Here is a 22,749-nt window from a genome sequence, read left to right as displayed (position 1 = left end):
ACTTTGAAATAGTGTAGAATTAACCTCTGAAGGAAATCAAAAATGCAGGCGGACAAAAATAGAGGGATTGGAAATTCTATGTAGTAGTTCATAGTCATCTCCCAGAGTTCTTTCGCTGGGTGTAGCTGGTTTATTTCATTACTGCTCTATTGGAAAGATTTGGTTCATCTCATTACTGGAGATGGCCACGTCCATCAGAATTGATCATCATATAGTATTGTTGTTGAACTATATAATGATCTCCTGGTTCTGCTCATTTCACTTACCATCAGTTCATGTAAGTCTCTCCAAGACTCTCTGTATTCATCCTGCTGATCATTCCTTACAGAACAATAATATTCCATAACATTCATATACCACAATTTACTCAGCCATTCTCCAATTGATGGGCATCCACTCAGTTTCCAGTTTCTGGCCACTACAAACAGGGCTGCCACAAACATTTGGCCCCTTTCCCTTCTTTAGTATCTCTTTGGGGTATAAGCCCAGAAGTAACACTGCTGGATCAAAGGGCATGCACAGTTTGATAACTGTTTGAGCATAGTTCCAAACTACTCTCCAGAATGGCTGGGTGTATTCACAATTCCACCAACAATGTATTTATTAGTGTCCCTGTTTTCTCCACATCCCCTCCAACATTCTGCATTATCTTTCCCTGTCATTCCAGCCAATCTGACAGGTGTGTAGTGGTATCTCAGAGTTGTCTTAATTTGCATTTCTCTGATTAATAATGACTTGGAGCATCTTTTCATGTGGCTAGAAATAGTTTCAATTTCTTTGTATGACATAGATATTGATAGTGTAGATGCAGAGACAGAGATAAAAATAAAGATGCAGATATAACTATAGATGCTATAGATATAGATCTATAAATTGAGGTAAAGATATATAAGTACAGATATAGATGGATAGGTATAGGGCATACAAATAGTGATACTGAGATATTTATGCTGAAAATCATGAAAGTTAGAACTGGAAAGCAACTTAAGAGTGAACAACATCCACTCTCCCATTCTGTATATGAGAAAATCAAGTAGCAGAAAAGGCAAATGCCATTCCAGATGAACCAGATAGTTTGGGAGAAAGCGGAATTTGAGTGGAAGTTCCTCTGGCTGTAGAGCTACTTCTATTTCCATAATACTGCACATGCCACTTCTTATGATTTACTCAAAGCAAAAAAGGTCATATATCAGTCAATTGTGGAAACACAGTGATGGGGGAATATATTGTAGGACAGCTCTGAGAATACTCAAGTCAACTAGTATTTGCATGATCAGCATAAATTTGCATAATTTATGTATAAGTAGATATTCCCATTCAAATAGATGTAATTAAATAATTTCAATACCTGCTTAGAAACACTAGAAGAAAGGCAGAAGGTATATCTCTTAAAACCACAAACAACTATATTTTACCAAAACAGACAGCCACAATTTTTTCTTCTAGCAAAAGCTACATAACAGAGATCAAGAAAGACTAATTCTCTCAATGCTCAGACAGTTGGGTAGTCAGTCCCCATGAATCTGACTGATCAAAATTTTCAGTCTCATCTAATTCAAACGGCTCCAAGTTGGCAGAAATTAAAATAGAGATGTACAGAAAATGAAGAGTGTTCCTTTCTATTTCTTCAAAGACAGCTGAATTTTTAACTGATGACTTGGAGTTTTTTAGTGTATAAGAACTGACTTTCAGTGTGTACCTAAGGTATAGTCACTAAAAGTAAGGCATCTAGTAATTTCTTATTTCTACTAATTATTCTTGCTAACTAAAGTTAATTGGATATGCTGTAGAAGGCATTTAAGTATTGTAAGCACCTTCTAAGTTTCTATATTAAACCTGCCCTAGTTGTATCTCTGGGTCTTGATTCCTTAATTTGTATAAAGAGAAACTTGAATTGTTACATATTTTAAATCTTACATAATGTTCTGCTGAGCATATGACAATGTCTTTTTTTCCTCTTCAATTCTTTCTTTTTCTGTTTTTTCTTATTCTGCATTTAAGTTTTAAATAAATTTATTTTTTTAAATTAAAAAATCAGTAACAAAAAAAATTTAAGAGAAAGTTACATTAAATGATTTCTAAATTGTTTTTGAATTCTAACATTCTCTGATTCAAAATGGGAAAAAATGTAGCAGAAGAGTTATCCCAAGATTTGGTGAGATACTCAACCCAATCACCTCTTTATAATACTCAGAAAACAATGTCCTGGTAAACCACATGGACAAAATGCTCCAAGTTTCATGCTCAATGATTTTTGAGTTATATGGATTTTGGCTGATATTCTTTACCTGGAAAGCTATTTTACCAGAGGCATCTTGCTATCTCCATAATATTCATTCTAGTCAAATTATTTCAGGGTCAAATTTTATATATATATTCTTATCCCCAAAGCCACTCCTTTTCCTTAGTTCACACTGTGAAGGATACCTCCCAAATCTATAATTTCCAAGAATGCTCTAGAAGTTTTAAAGCCTATTTGAAATTTTAAATATATACATGTGTATATGTATGAGCAAATAGATTTGTTTATTTTCTGGCTGACAACCCATCAAATGTCATTTGATCATTTAAATATTGAAAATATCAGTGAACTCACTGGACTTGAGCTTATATTGGAAAGAATTTCAATGGTCCTGGGCCTGAAAATAATTGTGAATTCTCATTGGAATAAAGACAAAATCTGCTGAATATCCTTCATGCACTATATGTTTCCCAACAACAAACAAAAGAAACTGATACCTTCTGAAAGCTTTTATCATTAACATCCAATCTTCTTTCAGCTAAACTATAAACTGCTTGCAGACAGAGACCAGATCCCTCTAGCCCATAGCATATTGCCAACCATGCAGAAGGCATGCTAATCAGCATTTTTCTTAGATCAGATGAGTGGCTTTTTTATTTCCCAAAATTTCCCAAATCTTTTCTGATTTCCCAAATTTCCTAAAATCTTATCTGATTAATTTAAAATGTAGTATAAATGGTGAAAATGAGAAATCCTATAGACAGCATTTCCCTGGAGGGAAGGGAAGGGAGGGAAGAAGGAGGTAAAGAAAAAAATTCTGGGCTTTTGTTTATACAAAATAAACCATATACCCCTTCCTTTAAATTCTAGCCCTAAAACATTTTTTTAAAACAATTTAAGTTTTTAAAAGTATGAATACTGAAATTCATGAAATAATACATTTACTTCTATTTCTCAATTTTTTTGCTTAGATTAAGAAAAAATTCTTATAATGCATCAAGTCTATATTGAATGAAGTCTTTGACTTCCCTTCTTCAATGCAATCTAGAAGGCCTCTTTTGATACCTTGAGACTTCGAGTTTACTTCATTACAATTTCTAATAAAAAACAATATATAGATATAGATATAGATATAAATTGATTTTACATCCAAGTGCCCCCTATTGGTAGCAGAGAAAGTTCAGCTAGTGGTTTTATTACTTTACAAGGATTTCATTCTCTTCCCTCCCCCCTCTGGAATGTGAAAGCTCATATTACTAAATGAGTTGTAAAGATGTAACCAAATAATGACAGGTTGGAGTAAAGAGGGAAGGAAGCAAGGGATACATCAAATTTAAAATATATATATATATACATATATATATATATATATATATATATATACATATATATATATATATCTTGTCCTGAAAGGCTATTTTGCCATGACTCAAAGATAAAAAACATATACAACTATTTATGAATTTGTAATACTTACAAACAAACTAATCAGCTCAATATATAGACCCAGCAAAAGAAAATTCCACATCTTATTATAGGAGGAGGAATAGGGCACAGACTTCAGATTAAGAAATAACCAACTAGTCCATTTTTCTAATAAACAATGAACACCCTTCATTATGGTTCTACCCTAATGCTCAGGTGACTCTGAATCCTTCAAAGGTTATACCATCAGAGTGCAAGTTCTTATAGAAATTAGGAAGAGGAAAAGGATAAGAATGAATTCAGTCTGTCAATGGAAGACTAATTCAGCTCAGTTAAGTTGGAAGAGGTATAGGACCAGTGAACTAATTTTTTGGGTCACACTAATTGAGAAAGCAAAGAGAGGATGTAATCTGCCTCATTGGAGAAAATAGACATCCTGATGAAATCATAGCTCCTTGAAGGATTGAAATTAATTGAATATACCCATATGTTCAATATTAAGTTTATTATGTTCTGACTGAATGTTTTATTTACTGTTGCCTACCTGGAGAGGACTGGTCAAAGTAATGGCAAAAAATAAGAAGCAACAGATATGAAATACCTTGCTAATAAGCCCTGAGAAAACATGCAAAGATGAGATTCCATGATGTTCCTGCTCTCACAAAACTTACAATTGTAATAAGTTTGGATGAAAAATACCTCTTGGTGCCTTGTGAGAAAGCATGGTCCAATAGAGAGAAGGCTGGAATCAGAGACAAGAAGACCTAAATTTAAGCCACACATCTTTGATGGTAATCTGGGCAAGTCAATTAACTTCACTGTGCCCCAAGCTAACTCTCTAAGACAGTAACATGCAAAGAAGGTACCAATATCTATTGATAGACAGAGCTTCCTAATCTCAGAGTGCTCTACACTAATGAAATCACAAGTTCAGTTACTATTATTATTCCTTGATATCTTAAATACTCTTGTGATAAATAATGAGTATGAAACCATAAAAATGAATAAAATTATGGCAGTCCCATTTTTTTTACTTGTAAGGTCCTACTAGCTACTTAAAGGAAGCAAGGTAATAAGAGTTTTAAAGCTCATTAATCACTCCACTCAATAGAGAATTCTTGTAAGAAAATGTTGGATATTTTAGTATCTCTTTAGGGTTATCTTTCTCAGAAAAAGCCAAGCTGATAGAGAACTCTTTTTCTTTTAATAGAAGGATGCTTAATACAACGAAGTAATTAAACTATGCAATTTCTGCAAAAAGTGGTCATAAATCTACTGGAAATTCTTACTGATGGCAGAACATTAATTTGCACCTGCAGAAAATTTGACAAAACAAAACTTAAGCAACAGACCACAAGAGCCCCCTAAGATCAAAACAATCATTCCAAGTCATTGAAAACTTGGATATGCTTGAATGAGCCGAAAAATCTTGGGCACCCAGCCATGTCAATATTTCCACACCAATTATGGAATTACTAATAAGACTCCATCTATTCTCTCATCTCCAATGACTGCATGAGATTTTTATCACCCCAAATGAACCAATGTAGGCCCCCGCACATTGAAATTTTATTTTCAAAAAGAAACTGCAATAAGAAATTAATAATGTTTCTAGTGATTTTTATAAGCTCTATCCTCTGAACCCTAAAAAGATGTGGTTCATATATTCTGATCAAACATTAGTGGATGGTAATATATACATACATATATATATATTGCGATTCCTATGGGAACCTGCAAAATGTGTGATCAGATAGGCAATTTTGCAAACTAAGAAGATGCTCTATTTTGCTTGGCATTGTTGCATTTGTACAAATCTACATATACAAACTATGCTACTGATAATATCAAGTGAAGCCATATTGTGCTTATGCTGATGCTATTTAATTTCTTGTTGTCTCAATTTCTCTATCCAAAATGGAAACATCCCAAAACCTCTCAAAAGAGGAACTGTATAGGTAGAGATAAGGACTATGAATTGGATTAAACCCCCTTGGAAGCAGGTACAGTTAAGCAGCAGAGTGCATAGAGTGCCAGGTCTGAAGTCAGGAAGACTCATCTTCATAAGTTCCAAGCTGTTCTCAGATCCTTACCAGCTGTGTAACTCTGCACAAGTCACTTAATTCTGTTTGCCTCAGTCTCTCATCTGTAAAATGAGCTGGAGAAGGAAATGACAAACCACTGTAATGTCTCTGAGTAATATACAACTGAAATTATAACCACTACATTGGAAGGAAAGCATTCAACAACATGGAAAATGAAGATATGATTACAACTACTTTTATGACTCATAAATTTGAGGGCATCTCATAGCAAATTCATCACAAACACTAAGAATATTTAAGTAACCTGTTGTCAGAAAAATAAATTCCCAATGATATGAGTGTTTAGGAATAGGGCTTTCTGAATTTTTGCCAAAACATAATAAATCCATGGCTCTATAAGGTAGCCAGTTAGGACTTGTGAAATCAGTCTTCCTGACAAAAGAATAGATCTGTTTTACTTTGATGTTATCTAGTTTTCCAATTTGTTTAAGTCCTTTGGCCAGAGTCACATACTTACTTGTCTTTTTCTGGGTTGGTTTTTAAGCCATTACAAAGTCAGCCAGCTATATCAATAAGTCCCAATGCTTTAAAAGCTTACTATATAGTCTACTGGTCACTATCTGCTGACCTGAGAGTAGGAACCTCAGTACATCTTGTCACTATCATTTTGTCAATCAATAAGTATTTATTAAGTGCCTATTATATGTCAAGCACTGGGCTAATTACTGGGGATACAAAGAAAGGTAAAAAAAAAAATAGTTCATGATCTCAAGGGGATTCTCAAAGGCTCTCACATTTCTTCTAATACACTCCTTATTTGTATTTAAGACATTAGGCCAATTTCTTCATCTTTCCCTGACTTGAGATATAATTGCTGAAGAATAACCTCAGTAACATTCTGCTTGTTGGTATGATCCACAGCAGCTATAATTGTCCCTATCATCTATTAAATTGTTCTTAGTGACAACTATATTGATCAAAATCATTACAATAAATTTATCAACACCCCATCCCATCACCATCCACAATAGACTACTTTAGCCATGAATTATACAGAATTATATCTTTGATATATTGCCTTCACGATATTATAAGGATGCACCTTTTTCCAAGTTTGAGAATTAATGTTGAATTCTTTTTATATTTTCTACTTGGAAAATATTTACAAGTCTTACCAAATTTTAGGGGCACAAAACCAACATCCTTTTAATTGACCAGTTCATAGCAAATGACATTCTTTCCTTTGCAATCTGAGAAGAACAGGAATTGTTGATTTTCATTATTTTCATGGCATAACAGAAAGAATCTAGGAGAAATTTTGGATGACACACATGATAATTTGGTCAATAACATTTAGTGCTTTCTACAATGACATCAAGGATGTCATTGATATATAATATCAAGAGAGTAGTAAATACATTTCTAAGATCATACCACCTTGGAAGAAGTGAGCCTCACAATTAGCTCTCAAAAAAGCTACTTAAAAAAGCAGAAGCTTGGGACATCAGAGAGCAATTTTAACATATAAAATGAGATGTCAAGGGAAAAAAAGCTAAAAATATAAGCAAATTTAAAAAAAAAAAAACCTTGACCACAGAAAGTTATTATTGTGACACTGAAGATTAAAACACAAACTCAAAAGAAGACAACAAAGTCAAAACTGCTACCTCCAAAGTCTCAAAGAAAAATGTGAATTAAACTCAGGGCATGAAAGAGTTCCAAAAAGATTTTAAAAATCAAATAAGAGAGGATAAAAATTGGGGAAAAAATTAGAGTGACACAAGAAAATCCTGTGGAAAAAAAGAACCAACAACTTGGTAAAGGAAGCACAAAAATACTAAAGAAAATAATGCCTTAAAAAACAGACTAGGACAAATAGTTTTTTTTTAAGACACCAAAAAACCATTGAAGAGAAGAATTCCTTAAAAGCATAACTGGCCAAACTGGAAAAAGAGGTACAAAAGTTCACTGAAAAAAATTCCTTAAAAATAAGAATTGGGTAAATGGAAATTAATGATTTCATTAAGAATAAAACAAAATCAAAAGAATGAAAAATTAGAAGAAAGTGTTCAACATCTCATTGGAAAAACTATTTTCAACCTGGAAAATAGTCAAGAAAGGATAATTTCAGAATCTAAACCACCTGAAAACCATGATAAAAAAAACCTAGACATAATCTTTCAAAAAATTGTCAAGGAACACTGCGCCCTGATATTCTAGAATCAGAGTATATAATAGAAATTGAAAGAATCTGGTGATTACCTTCCAAAACAAAAACTCCCAGGAATATTATAGCCAAATTCCAGAGCTCCTGCATCAAAGAGAAAATGTTTCAAGAATCTAGAAAGAAACAATTTAAATATCATGGAGGCACAATCAGAATAATACAAGATTTAGAAACTTCCACTTTAAAGAATCACAGAGCTTAGAAAATGATATTCTACAAGGCAAAGGAGTTAGGATTACAACAAAGAATCACCTACCCAGCAAAATTGAATATAATCTTTCGGGGGAAAGAAATGGAAATTCAAGACCTGAATAGAAAATCTGATTTTCAAAAACAAGATTCATGAGAAGCATAAAAAGGTAAATAAGAAAGAAAAATCATTAGGGATTCAATCAGATTAAACTGTTTATATTCCTACATGAGAATATGATACTTGCAACTCCAAAAAACTTTACCATTATTAGGACAATTGAAAAGAACATAAAATAAGATAAAAGATCTTGTATATTAGTTGAATATGATGAATGATATCTCTTAAAAATAATAAGCAGTGAGAAAGAGGAATACACCAGGAGAAGGAAAAAGGAGGATATAGAAAGGGGTAAATTATTCCATTAAAAAAGAAATGTGAAAGTTTTTAGAGTGGAGGAAGATGGGGGAAATGAAGGGAAGTACTTTAATTTCACTCTTATCAGAACTGGCACAAAGAAGAAATAACATGCACATTCAGCTGTCTATATCTATTTTACCCTACAGGAAAGTAAGAGGGGAAGATGATAGGAGAAAGGGGAAAGGATAATGATAGAAGGGAGAATAAATAGGGAAAGATGGCAGTCAGAGGCAAAATACTTTTGAGGATAAACAGGACAAGGGGAGAGAGAGAGTAGGATAAATGGGAGAAAGTAATAGGGGGAGGGGGATTTTACATAGTAAATAATCATAACTGTAAAAAAGTTATAGAAATTTTCTCTGATTAAGGCTTTATTTCTCATATAGAAAACTAAGTCAAATTTATAAAAATAAGAACCATTTCCCAATTGATAAATGGTCAAAGGATACAAACAGGAAGTTTTCAGACAAATTAATCAATAAGAAATACAAATTTAAAATAACTCTGAGGTAACACCCCACACATATCAGATTGGCTAATATATAGAAAAGAAAAATGTTTCATCATCTATAAAATAAGGATCATAATAGCATCTACCTCTTAGATTTATTATGATGACCAAAAGAGATAATGTTTGTAAAGTACTTTGAAAATATTAAAATGCTACTTAAATGATGGCTATTATTATTTGAATTTATTTTAAAATGTTTTTAATTTTGTCACAAGTAGAAGTTCAAGCCATTGAACTTTAAGGGGTATAGTTTTGAACTTGCAAAAAATGGGCAAAAACTTGAGAATAAAAGATTCTATCATTAAAAAATAAAATTGTGATCATTTCTGTACATCTGCTGTCTTCTATGACCATTTATACAAAAACCATCCATTTTCAGAAAAACAACTATTAATGAATAAAAAAGAAGTAAAATATTTAATGAATATAATTTTCCCACATGGAAATTGGTATTATTACTACTAGCACTTTCTGCATCTTGTCATGATTCGCTTTTACTATCTTAATAATAGTTCATATTTATATAGTTTACTTGATTATCATTAACATGCCTTATTTCATGTAATCCTTACAAGAACTGTTAGGTAGATTCTACAGATGAGGAAACTGAGGCTTAGAAAGATTAATTGATCTGCTCAAAGTTACACAGCTAATCACTGGCAGAACTATAACTAAGACTAAACTCCAAGCCTAGAGTATTCTTCACCCTGCCTCTGGATTCTGTATATGAAAGATTTATTCAGTCTCTCATGTTAGAAATATTTGACATTTCTCTCTCCAATACCTCAAATGCAATCAGTTAATAAGCCCTGGCAATTCTGTCTCTGTAATACCTCTAATGGCCATTCCCTCTTTTCTATTTTCCCTGCCATCACTTTAGAAGAGGCCCTTCCTTAATATTTGTGTAATGACTGCAATAGATACCTAAAAAGTCTTTCTGTCTACACTTTTCCCTCATCCCCTTGCCAAGCCCATGGTTGATAATGCTGTCAAATTATTTGTCCTCAAATACAGATCTAGTTGTCACTTTTCTGATCAAAGATTTTTTTTAGTGGCTCCTTATAAGATAATATTTGAGCCCCTTTGCCATAGAGTTAAAAACCCTCTGTAATTTTTTCTACCATAAATCTATTGATGGATTTTATTTTGCTGCAGTAGATGCCTCCCAACAAACCACTTTATCAAAGCGTGCAGTTTGAGTATCAATTATTAACAAAAAGGAGGATTATTTTCTTTAACATTCAGCATAGCACTAGGATGCTAACAGTGACCATTGTATTTGACCAGAATTTTGCTACCTTTCTACATCAAATCTTTTTACACTATTGTAGTTTTTGCATGCATTGTTCTTTTGGTTTTAATTTACTCACTTCATATGAGCCCTTCTGTGACTTCCTGACTTCTTAACATAAATATTTCCTTATAAAATTGTAATATTCTATTCCTATACTACAGTTTCATCAATTGTTGAGTACCTATTTTGTTTATACCTTTTTAAAATCACAAATTATTCTGTGATAAATATTTCTGTACATATATGTCTTTTCATAGGATCAATAAACCTCTTGTTATATAGTCCCAATAATGGAATCTCTAGGCTAAATGGTAGAAAAATATTGGTAATTTTTCTTGCATAATTCCTGTTTTTCAGAATTGTTCAATTGATTCACATCTTCAAAAACAGTGAATCAGCATGAATGTCTTTCCATAGCAATGAGTTTTCCCAGTTTAGTATCTTTGTTAGCTTGATGGGCATGGTGTGGGAGGGGATACTGGGTTGTTTTAATTTGCATTTTTCTAGTTATAAGTGATCTTGAACATCATTTCATATAATTCTTTTGAAACTTTATATTCTTTCCCCATTTGTCTATTGGGGAATGATTCAATTACACACCTGTATTCCTTATAGATTTGGGATGTCAAATTTTTATCAAAGATAAAATGCAAAGATTTTTTTCTTATTCTTCACTATAGCTACCTGTTTTTATTTGTGCAAAAGGTTTTTAAATTTGATATCCTCAAGATTATCTATTTTGCTTTCTGTGATCTCTTCTATCCCTTTTAATTATTCATTTTCCCCTTATGTAATTATGAAATGTATAATATTCCATTCTGCTCTAATTTTGACAGTGTAACTTTTTATATTTAAATTGCCACCCTAGATTTCCAACCAAATCTTACATTTCTTTCTACACCCTCTACATTCTATGCCATACTATCTACATCTTTCTAACATAACACTATGTCATTATTCCTATTGTTCTCTGAGATTAAAGTAAAGTAAAAATTGAGAGGCAGAGAACGGCCTCTTTTACCAAGTCAAAAAAAATCCAATCTGGGAAAGGAAAGACATTTAGGGTTTCTTACCTAGCCTTAGTCAACAGAATGGGCATTACCTAAATCAAACTGAAACCTGGGAAAGATCTTAGATTAAATATGTCAAGATGTCCTACCTCATCCAAGGCCATCTCCCAGTCATTCTGATCTATATCTTGCCAAGGCCAGATGGTTCTGGAGGAAAAAGTAAGGCCGATGATTTTGTATAGCCTTCTCTTACTTAAATCCAACTCACTTCCATGTCATGGCATCACCTCCCTGATGTCATTGTTCTTTTTGAGAATGAAGGACAAACAACAACAATACTTGGGCTTAGAAGTTGTCAGACAGAATTGTCAGTTATTAGAAGTTGTTAGACAGAAGACAGAGTTGCCCTTCACTTCTTGATCAGCTGAATTCCTTCCAACCCCTCCTTTAAAATCTGATTAAAATACTATTTCATTCTTGAACTCTGATTTCCCTATTATCTCATAAAGTTGCTCTTTAGATAGCACAAAGCACTTTGTCCCTCTCTAATACACTTATGTAGTTTTATATATGTGTGTGTGTATATATATATATATAATTTTATTGTGCATGTTATATCCTTCTAGAAGAATATAACATTCATAAGGACAGGGACTATGTTCTTCTAAATTTTCTATTTCATTGATGTCAAACCCCCAAAATTAAAGGATGCATCATTCCTTTCTGTCAATAATCAGTAATAGCATTTTCAGGAAATGTATTCTGTCAAAGTGTTTGTTAAAAAAGTATCTATTGTCAAAATAAAATGTATTAGTATGCTTTTTCAAAAAATAAAATGAATGCACAAATACTGTGTAAAAATAAAAATAACAGGCTCATGCTAACTCCCTTTTAGGAGTGACCAGCCAGTTAATGGGTAATCCCAACTTACAGCGTCCATCATCTTTTAATGACATCTTCCTGATTCCCATTAGGGAATTTGTATTCCCCTTTGTTAACTGCTAAAACCTCTTTTCCTTGCTAAAGACTGATATATATTTAGCCTGGCCTTAGCAGAATAACAAAACCTTTTGCCCCTTAAAAATTAAAATAATAATAATAATAAACTTGATATTTACCCTACTATCATGGCACACAGAAGACAATTGTTTATTGAATTGGATAAAAAAATTTGTCCACGGTTTCACAATAATTTATTTTTTAATTTGCTGAATTTTCAATTTCTAAGTGCTACAGACAATGAAAGAATATGAAGAGAGAAAGAAACAAAAAGGTACAAAACCCATATGGTTCAAAGACAGTAGGGTAGTTTGATTTTTTCCTCTTTTTTTGTCTCTGATAGCAATCCTGTAACGTTTGCCTTCAATAGATAGGAATTTTAGGGATCTGACACAGTGGATTCAAGAATACTTCCCATCTGAAGTCAATAATTGGTACTATGAAAATATAATGTGAAACCAAAAAAAAAAAAAAAGGCACTGCAGAAGACATTAAAGTTGGAAAATAGGATCATGTCATATAACCAATATGAATGATGGGGAAGGGAGAGAAAGATGCATGGTGGTAGAAGAATTAGGCTATAATAAAATTGTTAGTCCCTACTGAGCATACTCCAAAGAAGATTAAAACAAAGGAAAAAGAATGATTATAGATTATAGATTGGTTTTCCAATGATGACAGGACTGCCTATATATGGCTACATATACCCTACAGAACAATTTCATCACATCATCTCTCAGAACCATAATATATGTCCAGATTCCAGGAAGTATGATAACACAGCCACCAGCACACGTTACCCCCTAAAACTCAATTGTGCAAATTAATAAACATATAATGAAAAACACAAATATAGGCCTTCTAATTCCTACTCATACAACCTCATTTCCACAAACTCCTCTTAAACTCTTTTCTGTACTCAAACTGCAATAGACATTGACACTGAAGTTCAGGTATAAAATGACTTCCTTAGTTTAAAACTGCAGCCAATCTCCCTCTGCTTAAAAAGTGTTTTCAGAAGAAATACTAAAGTATTCTCTTAGCAAAACATTTCTTCTTTGCTTGCCTCCAGAGTTCATGTGCATTGCCTATCCTGATATGCTAACAATATCCACCATTCTAATTCATTATTTTCTTTGATAACTGAGGAAGTGGGGATGAAAATAATATTCTTGGAACTTTTTTTCAGTTGATTACCTGACCCTGATAAATAGATAAGCTTTCATCTTATCATTCCATCATCAAGTCTCCATACTACCTACTGACTACCTCCTTAGCATGCCATCACAAACATACTATCCTACTTTCCAGCTCCCCACTATTTGTTGTCTCCCAGCATATTCCTTATAGACAGAGATTGTCTTGCTTGCTTGTATTTATATATCTAAAGTCTACCACAATGTCTGCCACAGAATAAGCTTGATAAATGCTTTATCTATCTCTCAGGAAACTGGCTATTTAGGACTTAGGTATAGCCAGGGATTCCTATTACTAAAACAAAGCTAAATTGTACCATCTGAACACTAATGTGCATAGATATAGTCTTGCTGCCAGAACATAAAATGTCATTATTGATTTGCAAAAGTCTTTTGCTAGTAATGCTGGTCTACCTAAATCATAATATTCTTCATGCATTTTAGTGCTCCCTTAACCAGAATTCTTTTCCAAATTTGTGCATGTGATATGTTTTTCTACAATTGCAACTCTATCTGGCTGAATTATTGTTTCATCTTCTTTAGATTTATTTTTCCTTTTTAAGTGTTTTACTGGTGCTTACATCAGTCAACAAGCACTTTCGTTTTTTAATGTCTTCCCCTCTCTCTCACTCCTTCCCAACAAAATCCTTCCTCTTAACAACTGTATACACTCAAGCAAAATAAATGAACATATTGGCTATATCTATAAATAACTACCTCAATCCATAGCCTAAATATTAGTCCACCAACTCTCCTGAAAATAGAAAGATATGCTTGGTCTTTAATCCTCTAAAGGGATGTTTGGACACTCTACTGTTCTTAATGTTGAGATCTTTTATGATCTTGTGGCAGTCAATCTACATTTATTAAATCCTTCCTATGTGCTGAACAATGGAGATGTAAAGAAATACAAAAGTGGAAAGGGGAAGGGGAAAGTCTATGTACAGCCTTCTTACAGAAGAAACCTATATTCTAATGGGGAAGACAAACTGTAATAATTAGATAGATAAAAGATAAATACAGATTAGGTCTAAATTAATCTGAATAGGGAAGGTATTACAACTGAGGAAGTGAGAAGGAAGAACTGCAGAAAGTGACTAATGAGCTGAGTTTTGAATCTAAGAGCCAGAAAAAAGCACACTAAACTAAGTCTGGGAGGAGAATCAGACAGAGATGAGAGATAGAATCTCATATTCAAAGAACATGCTTCAAGTAGATGCTTGCTAACTGATAGAATGGTTGACTGAGGAAATTTAACTTATAGATTGTTAGAGCTTAGAGGAATCAGGAATCAGCTATTCCAATGGCCTTTCCAAAAGTTGAAACTGAAATCAAGAGGAAAAGTTATTTCCTCAGGTTCTGCCATTCAAATATTATCCCTGCTATAATCCTATTAACAACACAGGCACATGAACACACACACACACACACACACACACTCACATACACATACACACACACACACACACACACACAGAGTACACAAATTATAGTCTCTCTCAAAACCAACCTAAGAATCCATCCTCTATGTAACTATCTGCTTTGGAATCACTTTTCCTCAGAGTGGCATTTTTTTTTCAATCATTATGCTATTCCTTAAGCAGTCTCTCTAGGCTCCTGAGTCAATTGGGCCCTGGGCTTATAGAGTTTGCCCTTGATCATGGTTCCAGAAAAATACTGCTTCAAATCAGACCGTGAATATAAAGTTTGTGAGGGCAGGGACTGTTCTTCACCTTTGTCTTTTATTCCTTGTACCAAGCACAGGGCTTTGAGCAAAGTAAGTGCTTATTGAATATAATGGAATGGCCCATTTTTTACCTTAGAGCTTGAGACATTCTCCCTCTTCTTGCATGATAAATTAGCTGCTATTTACACTACTGGGTCAGTCAAAAGCACCATGTCAGGGACAAAACAGCAGGGAAGATTAAGATCTTCAACTTATCCTTAATTTCAAAGTTTTGATGATCTCCTTTTTATCTTAATAGCTTCTACCATTCTATCTGGTTCCTGATCATTTCTATCATTCTTTGTTCCAGGTGGTCATTATACTGTCCCAATGTGTCCATCAATCCTACTAAGCCATATAAAAAATTATGTCTTGCCCACTAAAACCACTTAGCCCTCTTAAAGAGTTCTATTAGTATTATAGTCTCTGGTCCAGAATGGCTCTGAGCTCATGGAATTCATTCATATACACATTAACAAATATGCCAAAGTCATATATCCAGCCTGATGGTTAACATCTAAGATAAACAGTAGAAATCTAGTAGAAAATCTACCCTGAATCATCAATAATTCCCCCAACAAATTCCCTTCCTTGGAGGAATTAACCAATCCTGAGCTTACAACAATGAAAACTACCTAAGGGACAATTCCTACCCATTCCCAAAAATGCAGCCTTGTGTCTTAGTACCCTATTGTCTCCAAAAAACAAATGTCTAATTCTATGGTTTGTGTAATAAACAGAAGGGATATTATGGAATAAGGACTCAGCCAGACCACTCCAGCTAAAAGCACTAGTAGAGATACCACCCTAACCTATGTGGGGTGCTCCTATTGCATTGAAACCAACAACAACATTCCCTATAGTTCCTGCAGCTGCTCTGTTGGCACTCATCCAGGGTCAAAGGGAGCTAAAGCCACCATTGCTGATGCTACTATCAGTTGCTCTTATAAGACAAACATGAAATGGGAGGAGGGAAGAGTGGTCTCAGAAGATACTATCACAAACACAGCCTTAGTTTATACTGAGGCAGAGACAAGCTGTCCAGGATTTCCACATGAATCCTGACTTTGAAACAATGTAACAATACATAAGTCTTTTTATTTCCAAAAAGATTCTATTTTAATTCATTATATAATTTTTAGAAAATCCAGTGTGATATACATAGGTAAATATTATATATAGTTCTCATTCTTCAAGATGCCAAACTGATGTTAATACCAAGAAAGTAAGAATCTTCAAGAAAAAGGCACATATCTTAACAACTAGTGCAAAGGTCCTGCTAAAAACAAACATCTATTCAGAAAAAAAGAGATTTTTAGAAAGTGTATTTAACTTAGCTTAGAAGCTTCTAAAGGAAATTTTATTTTCTTGGATACAAGTGGTACAAATATATACTAACACAGTAAAAAAGAACTTGCAGAAAAGTGTGTGTGTGCGCACATATATATGCATTTACATAAATGTAAATATGTAATACTTAGTTCATGACAAGTTTAGGACAAACCAAGTTGAGCACTACCCTATAAGTCCATTTCCAAAGTACCACCTTTATCTTCTGCTTGAGAAAGTACTTCCTTGAAATAGTAACCAATGAATAATCCACATTTTTTTTCATGAAGATATTCCACTAAATTTAACCCAGTGGGCAACTATTAAGTGTCTACTTTGAACAAAGCATTTGTGAATATTTTTTTAATTAAAGGCAAGTAGTCCCTGCCCTGCAAGACTCATCATTCAAGTGGAATGTGATAAGAGAATGAAAATAATATTATTTTTGAAAATGAAAACTATTGCTTAAATTAATTTAATTAATACACTGCTTGTAGACACTAAAACAGGATACTGAAAACTTAGTCTGCCCAGGGTACCATATCCTTTATGCTCATTTAGCATTAAAAACACCCTAATGTGCAGTTTAGTTTACCAATTGTATTTCCCCATCCCCACTTGCACCTCCATTCCAAGCACCTTGGAACACGGGGCAAAAATATTGAAACAACCACTTGCACCTCCACTCCAAGCACCTTGGAACATGGAGCAAAAATATTGAAACAACTCGCCAGACTCCCAGCAATCTTATGAAAGGGTTGAGATAAGGCAGCCAGTAGTACTTCAAACATCTCAGATTGTAATTTAGCAATCTGAGGCAGCTTCCCTCCTCGGCAACCCCCTCCATGGGCTGGCCGAGAGCAAGCCAGAAAACTGCAAAACGTCGTGACAAACCATATAATAGCAAAAGTGTAAAATGAACAAACATTTCATACAGTGTCATTCAGAGCCTCAGGAGAACCCTACATGCTCAGAGAATGGCAGACACTTCTTTTGAATTCTCAAGTGCCATATTCTTAAAGTTAATCAAGCATTACAAAGCAGTCTTTGGCACAAATCATGCCCAAACACATATATCTATCCCTTCCCCATGACTTTGAAAAAGAAATGCTATATTATGTTCATTCAAGAAGGGAGCTTAAAAGAGGACTCCAATTAAATCTATAGATGCTCTGTTTCTGTGCCATCGGGTTGCACCAGTTAGAATAAAAACCCTTATTTTCATGCTATATGCCCTTTCCAAACGAGTCTAGAGCATTTCAGCCCCAACCATCACATTTCTAATCTAACAATCTTTAAAGTGATTTTTCCAAGTCAAATAAACCTCCCACTTCATGCTCCAGTGACTCTCTCCTTTTTCAGTTTTCTCTCTGAATAGAATCTGAAGTACTTACAGGTCAACCTACCATAATTCCCATAAGTCTAAAATCACCTTGAGGTACTCTAAAGATTCCTTAAGGGCTCCTGAAAGACAGGACCAATTCATCACATGGACGCATAGCCGTCAAGCCACGAGGCAATCTCGCCCAGACACGAGGAGTTAAATAAATCTGCTGGAATTCAGCAGCCAACCTTGTAAGGAAATCCCAGACCCCAGTTAGGATAACCTGCTCTGGATGGATGTCCTCCGCGGATGCACCAATGTGACTTTGTGTGAGCTGCTGAGACTCAGTCTGTTACAACTGGCATCACTTGCCACGGGCAAGTCATCACAAGAAACTGACCTTGGCAAAAGCACATTTTGCACTTCGGTGCTGTTCAAGTGGATTAGAGAAAATGAGGGGCGGGGCTGGAGTTGGGGCGGGGGGAGGAAGGCGGGGGGAGGGAAGGAAGGGATTCAGAAGGGAAGACAGACAGAGAACCTCGCAGAAATCTCCTGCCACACTGCCTACGCGCGCTCTCGCACTGTTACAAAAGTTATATCACCTACATTGGGAAAGCGAACCCACAAAAGCCTCACTTTCGAGCCCGCTGCTAAAATCCCATAAAAAGAAATACTATTTCAAACCTTCCCCCATATGGAAAAATACACACGCCATGAAGCAACCCAGAGTTTCTGAAAGGTTTATTTTTATACTCTTATTCCCCGCACCACCCACATCCACCTCCATTAAACCACGTCCCCCCTCCACGAACTTTTTACGTGGAAAATTTCCTAGCTTTTTAGCATGATACTTTTCTAGTTTTCAGTTGCTGGTGCTTCTTACCTTATAAGTTTAAAACAAAAGGGTAGGTTTTTTTTTAGATGAGTTTCATACTATTGTCTCTTAGAAATAAAGAAATAGAGTAAGATGACCTTAAACACTAGCCAGTTAAACTTGTTCTCATCCTATGATAAGTAAACTAAAGGTTGAGACTAGTCCAAGATCACCATAACTTTTTTCACTGCAAACCTTCCAGAATTTCTGAAGCTCCAGGGATCAAAGGCTTCCTTCTGGACTTCCTTCTGGAAGTTATTCCGGACAGCCATATCTATGGAGTATCAGCCATATGTTAAGCACCATCCCAGGTACAAATTCCCAGTATCACCTGGATGATATCAAGAAGCCTTTATTAAGCACCTCTTTTATTGCCTGGATCTGTGCTAGAAGCTGAAGACGCAAAACTAAAAAATTAAACCACCATGCCTTTAAGGAGATTACCTTCCTTTGGGATAATAACAGATAGACATATTTAAATATATACAAAGTAAAGGCAGAGTGATTACAGGGTGAGAAGGTATCTTGTACCTGCAGGGATAAGATTGGAGATGGGTTCAGGGAGATGAAAAAAGGCCTCATGTAGAAAGCGGTCTTCAATTGAGCTTTGAATAAGTGTAAAGAAATGGGGCACATCCAAAAAGGACAAGGGACTAGTAGTAAATCCAAAAGATAAAGCATTTTTAAAACATTTTCATAAAGGAGTACATACCAAAGTCCAGGGGACTTCTTTGGTATCACAGTTTCCTTTGGCTACCCAGTTAAGGCCACAGACTCTTTCTGAGAATTATGTTTATTTCATACTTTCATAATTGAAGGAAATGCTCATTTCAGTTAAAGGTTAATGAAAATAAGATGTATTTTTTTTTCAAACAAATTCACAAATCTCTTCACAGAACCTCCCTCCCCGCCTTTTGGGAGAAGGAGAAGTTCTGTGGCTGCCTATGTTAAGAATTCATATCATAGAATAATCATACCATAGAATAAAGCTATATCATATATTGGTACGATATCATAGAATAACAACAACAATAATAGATGTTTACATTGTGCTTGAAGACAGTTGATCTTTACAGCAACTCTGTTTTGAAGATGCTATTCTTATCCCCATTTTACAGATGAAATACCTTATAGATAAAAGAAATGAAGTGAGCCCACAACAATTCCACCTAGCACCAAGGAAAACAAGAAGGAACAAGAGAGGAAAAAATAAAGAAGAGCAGGAAAGGGGAGAAAAGTGATAAAGGAAAAAGGAAAAAGAGAAAAGTGGTGCTAATTGTTGGTTTTCCTTTCTATTATCTTTCCCTATGTACATGAGTCAACTTTGATTTTTTTTTTAACCTCAACTTTTAGAGCCCTGGAGAACCTCTGCCCTAGACACATCTTATTCCTAGCTCTCCTTTCATTTCTTGTCAATGGAAAACAAAAAGAATGGAAAATGGAGACAAGAAACAGAGCCTTGATTATCTCATATGACACAACCCTTCAGATGGATGGAAGTAGGAGGAGGGAAAGGCAGAAGATAATCAGCCAATGAGTAGTTGATAACAAAGATACTGAAATCTCAAGATATCTACAGTAATGAGATGTGAAAAGTTCATGCCCACTCCACAAACTCTACCATTCTGCCTTTCAATTAATCTTAAATGTTAAAATACAAAGAATGGATACAATTTTTTGCTAAATTAAACCCTCTATCCTAAGGCTCTCTAAGAAAAGTCTTTAAATGGACTTTACTTCAAAGCAGACTTTCATTCCTTCTTCTTAATGGGGTGCCTAAGTCATGATACAGCCATTCTACAGCTTTTATTTGTTTTCAACATTTCAACATTTCAACAATTTAATCTATTTTATTGCAAAATGCCAAGGACAGTTTTATAGGCAGACCTGGTATAAATAAATTTTATACCAATGTAGACAACAGGAACATATACTCCAAGTTAAGTTTCTCTAGTACTATTGATCTCCTTTGATTTTGTCTTAAGACTTTAAATGTAACACAAAGACAGGAAGCTAGGGTAGAGCGGAATAACTTACACATACCCAAGGTTATTTTTCTAATTGCTTAAAAATCCCAGCCTTTGGGACTATAAGGCTCACACTAAAGCAGATTTCCTACCTGTCTCTAGTCCCACAATCCATTTCAATTCCCTAAGGACTACCTGGAAAGAGAACAGGAATTTCCCAATTTGACCCCTTTTTGTTTATAATGACCACAAAAAAAGCTTTAAGTGTTGAAGTTTTGCTTCCTGTTGAAGGGAAAGGACAGAAAACCAAGAATGAGAGACTTGAACTGATGACTCCTATCCCAATATATCTTCCTTTACCATTGAGTAACTTTGCAATAAATCTTTCGAAGACTACATCGCCATTACTTACAATGCCACTACTTACTGAGACTAAGTTCTAAGTTGGATGCTTTAGGAATTTCTTTCAATAGCATTTCTCTCTAAAGGAAATGAAAGGAAAAATGAGTACATTTCCTCTAAATGTCTCAATTCTGCCTAGCATATTTTCTCTCCTGGAAAAGAAGATTAAAATTCTTCAACTCCCATTTCTAAAAACCTTATGACATTTAGCTTTCCCCCCTTTTAAGAGTATAAACATCTCAAGAGATTTAAGGGAAGCCCCATATCTAAAGAGGTCTAAGGGAAGTCCCATGGTTGACCCTTTAACCAATTTAAGGACTCTGGCACAAAATAAGAATTGAAACTCAGTCCTGGTTTTGACCAAAAGCCAAGAAAGTCTACTTTCTGTGTGGAGTCACATTTCTGCAGTTAGTGCACAATTCTAAATACCCATACCAACTGTCCTAACCAGGGAAATAAAACAAAAAAAAAGTATAATTATCACCTCATTCATTTTATCAGCATTTACTAATGTCTTGCAATCCAGCTATGAGCTGTTTAAAGCGTATATTTTTATGAGTAGCAGAGCAAAAATAAATTCCAGGACAGTCAGATGTAAGAACTTATTTCTAGAGGTGCTAAGGTTTTTATGACACCTTGGAATCCAAGTCTATGCTCGTAAATTTACGCAGGATTCATGGGGCCACCTACAGTTGTGCATATCATGCCTCTTAACTGCTCTGATGTCCCAGACACAGGAATTGGCTTTGTTTTATTCAAACCTAAAGTCAACATATAACAGTGCAGACAAAAAAAGATTTCCATAGATCTTCATCAGCAGTGGGAGCATTCCAAACTTAAGTATAAGTCACCTTGTCAATTTGTAAAAATTCATACTTTCTCTTGTGATTTCTATTTTACAAAATCCAGGGCACGTGATTGATGTACAACCTGCCTGCTCAGCCACGAAAAGGCTGTTCCATCAGCATCTGCTTCCCAAAGGGAATGGGGACTAGGAGATAATGAAAGAAAAGCTGTATAAGCTATACCCCCACTTTCACCTTTGCCAGGGGTTTTTCACAATTGTATAAAGGTAGGATATCTTCACTATAAGCTGGTAGGTAATACAACAAACTACCTAGAACTAGGACAATTGATCAGTAATCACCAAAGCAAAGAAAACAAAGAATCAGTAGAGACAGGTAAGTAAGTAGCATGTGCAATTAAAAACAGAAATGCACTCCCACCATTCACAGGAACATTATGAACAATGACTCTTTTAAAAAGCACTTATATTTCCTCCTGGTAAAGGCTCACAAAATGAACTCCATGGTCCGAATAGACCAGACCTTGGAGACTGAAAGTTTTAAAAAATCCCCTTTTTTCTCACTTGTCATCACTTTTTCAAGCCTGAGTCCAATCAGGGGAAGAAAAGAAGGAAGGAGGGAGGGAAGGAGGGAGAAAAGGAAGGAAGGGAGGGAGGGAAGAAAAGAAGGAAGGAAGGAGTGAAGGAAAGAAGGAGGGAGGGAAGGAAGGAAGGAGGGAGGGAGGTAAGAAGGAAAGGAAGGAAAGAGAAAGAGAGAAAGAGA

General features: G+C 34.7%; 1 protein-coding gene across 4 annotated transcripts in view; it reads right to left on the bottom strand.

Moving 5' to 3' along the window:
* The window catches only part of LDLRAD4 (low density lipoprotein receptor class A domain containing 4), a 578,057-nt gene that overhangs the window by 452,585 nt on the left and 102,723 nt on the right, over window positions 1-22,749 (bottom strand). Inside the window, exon 1 of one of the 4 annotated variants that reach the window (XM_051970510.1) lies at window positions 11,514-11,534. The exons of the other annotated variants lie outside the window; for them this stretch is intronic. The gene's annotated coding sequence lies outside the window, so the exon portion shown is untranslated. Of the gene's footprint in view, window positions 1-11,513; window positions 11,535-22,749 lie in introns of those variants that run through there. 4 annotated transcript variants of the gene reach the window in all.

This window comes from Antechinus flavipes, chromosome 1 (assembly GCF_016432865.1).
Source record: "Antechinus flavipes isolate AdamAnt ecotype Samford, QLD, Australia chromosome 1, AdamAnt_v2, whole genome shotgun sequence".
Lineage (NCBI taxonomy): Eukaryota > Metazoa > Chordata > Mammalia > Dasyuromorphia > Dasyuridae > Antechinus > Antechinus flavipes.
Note: the sequence above shows the minus strand (reverse complement) of the source record. Positions and strands in the feature narration are given on the sequence as shown.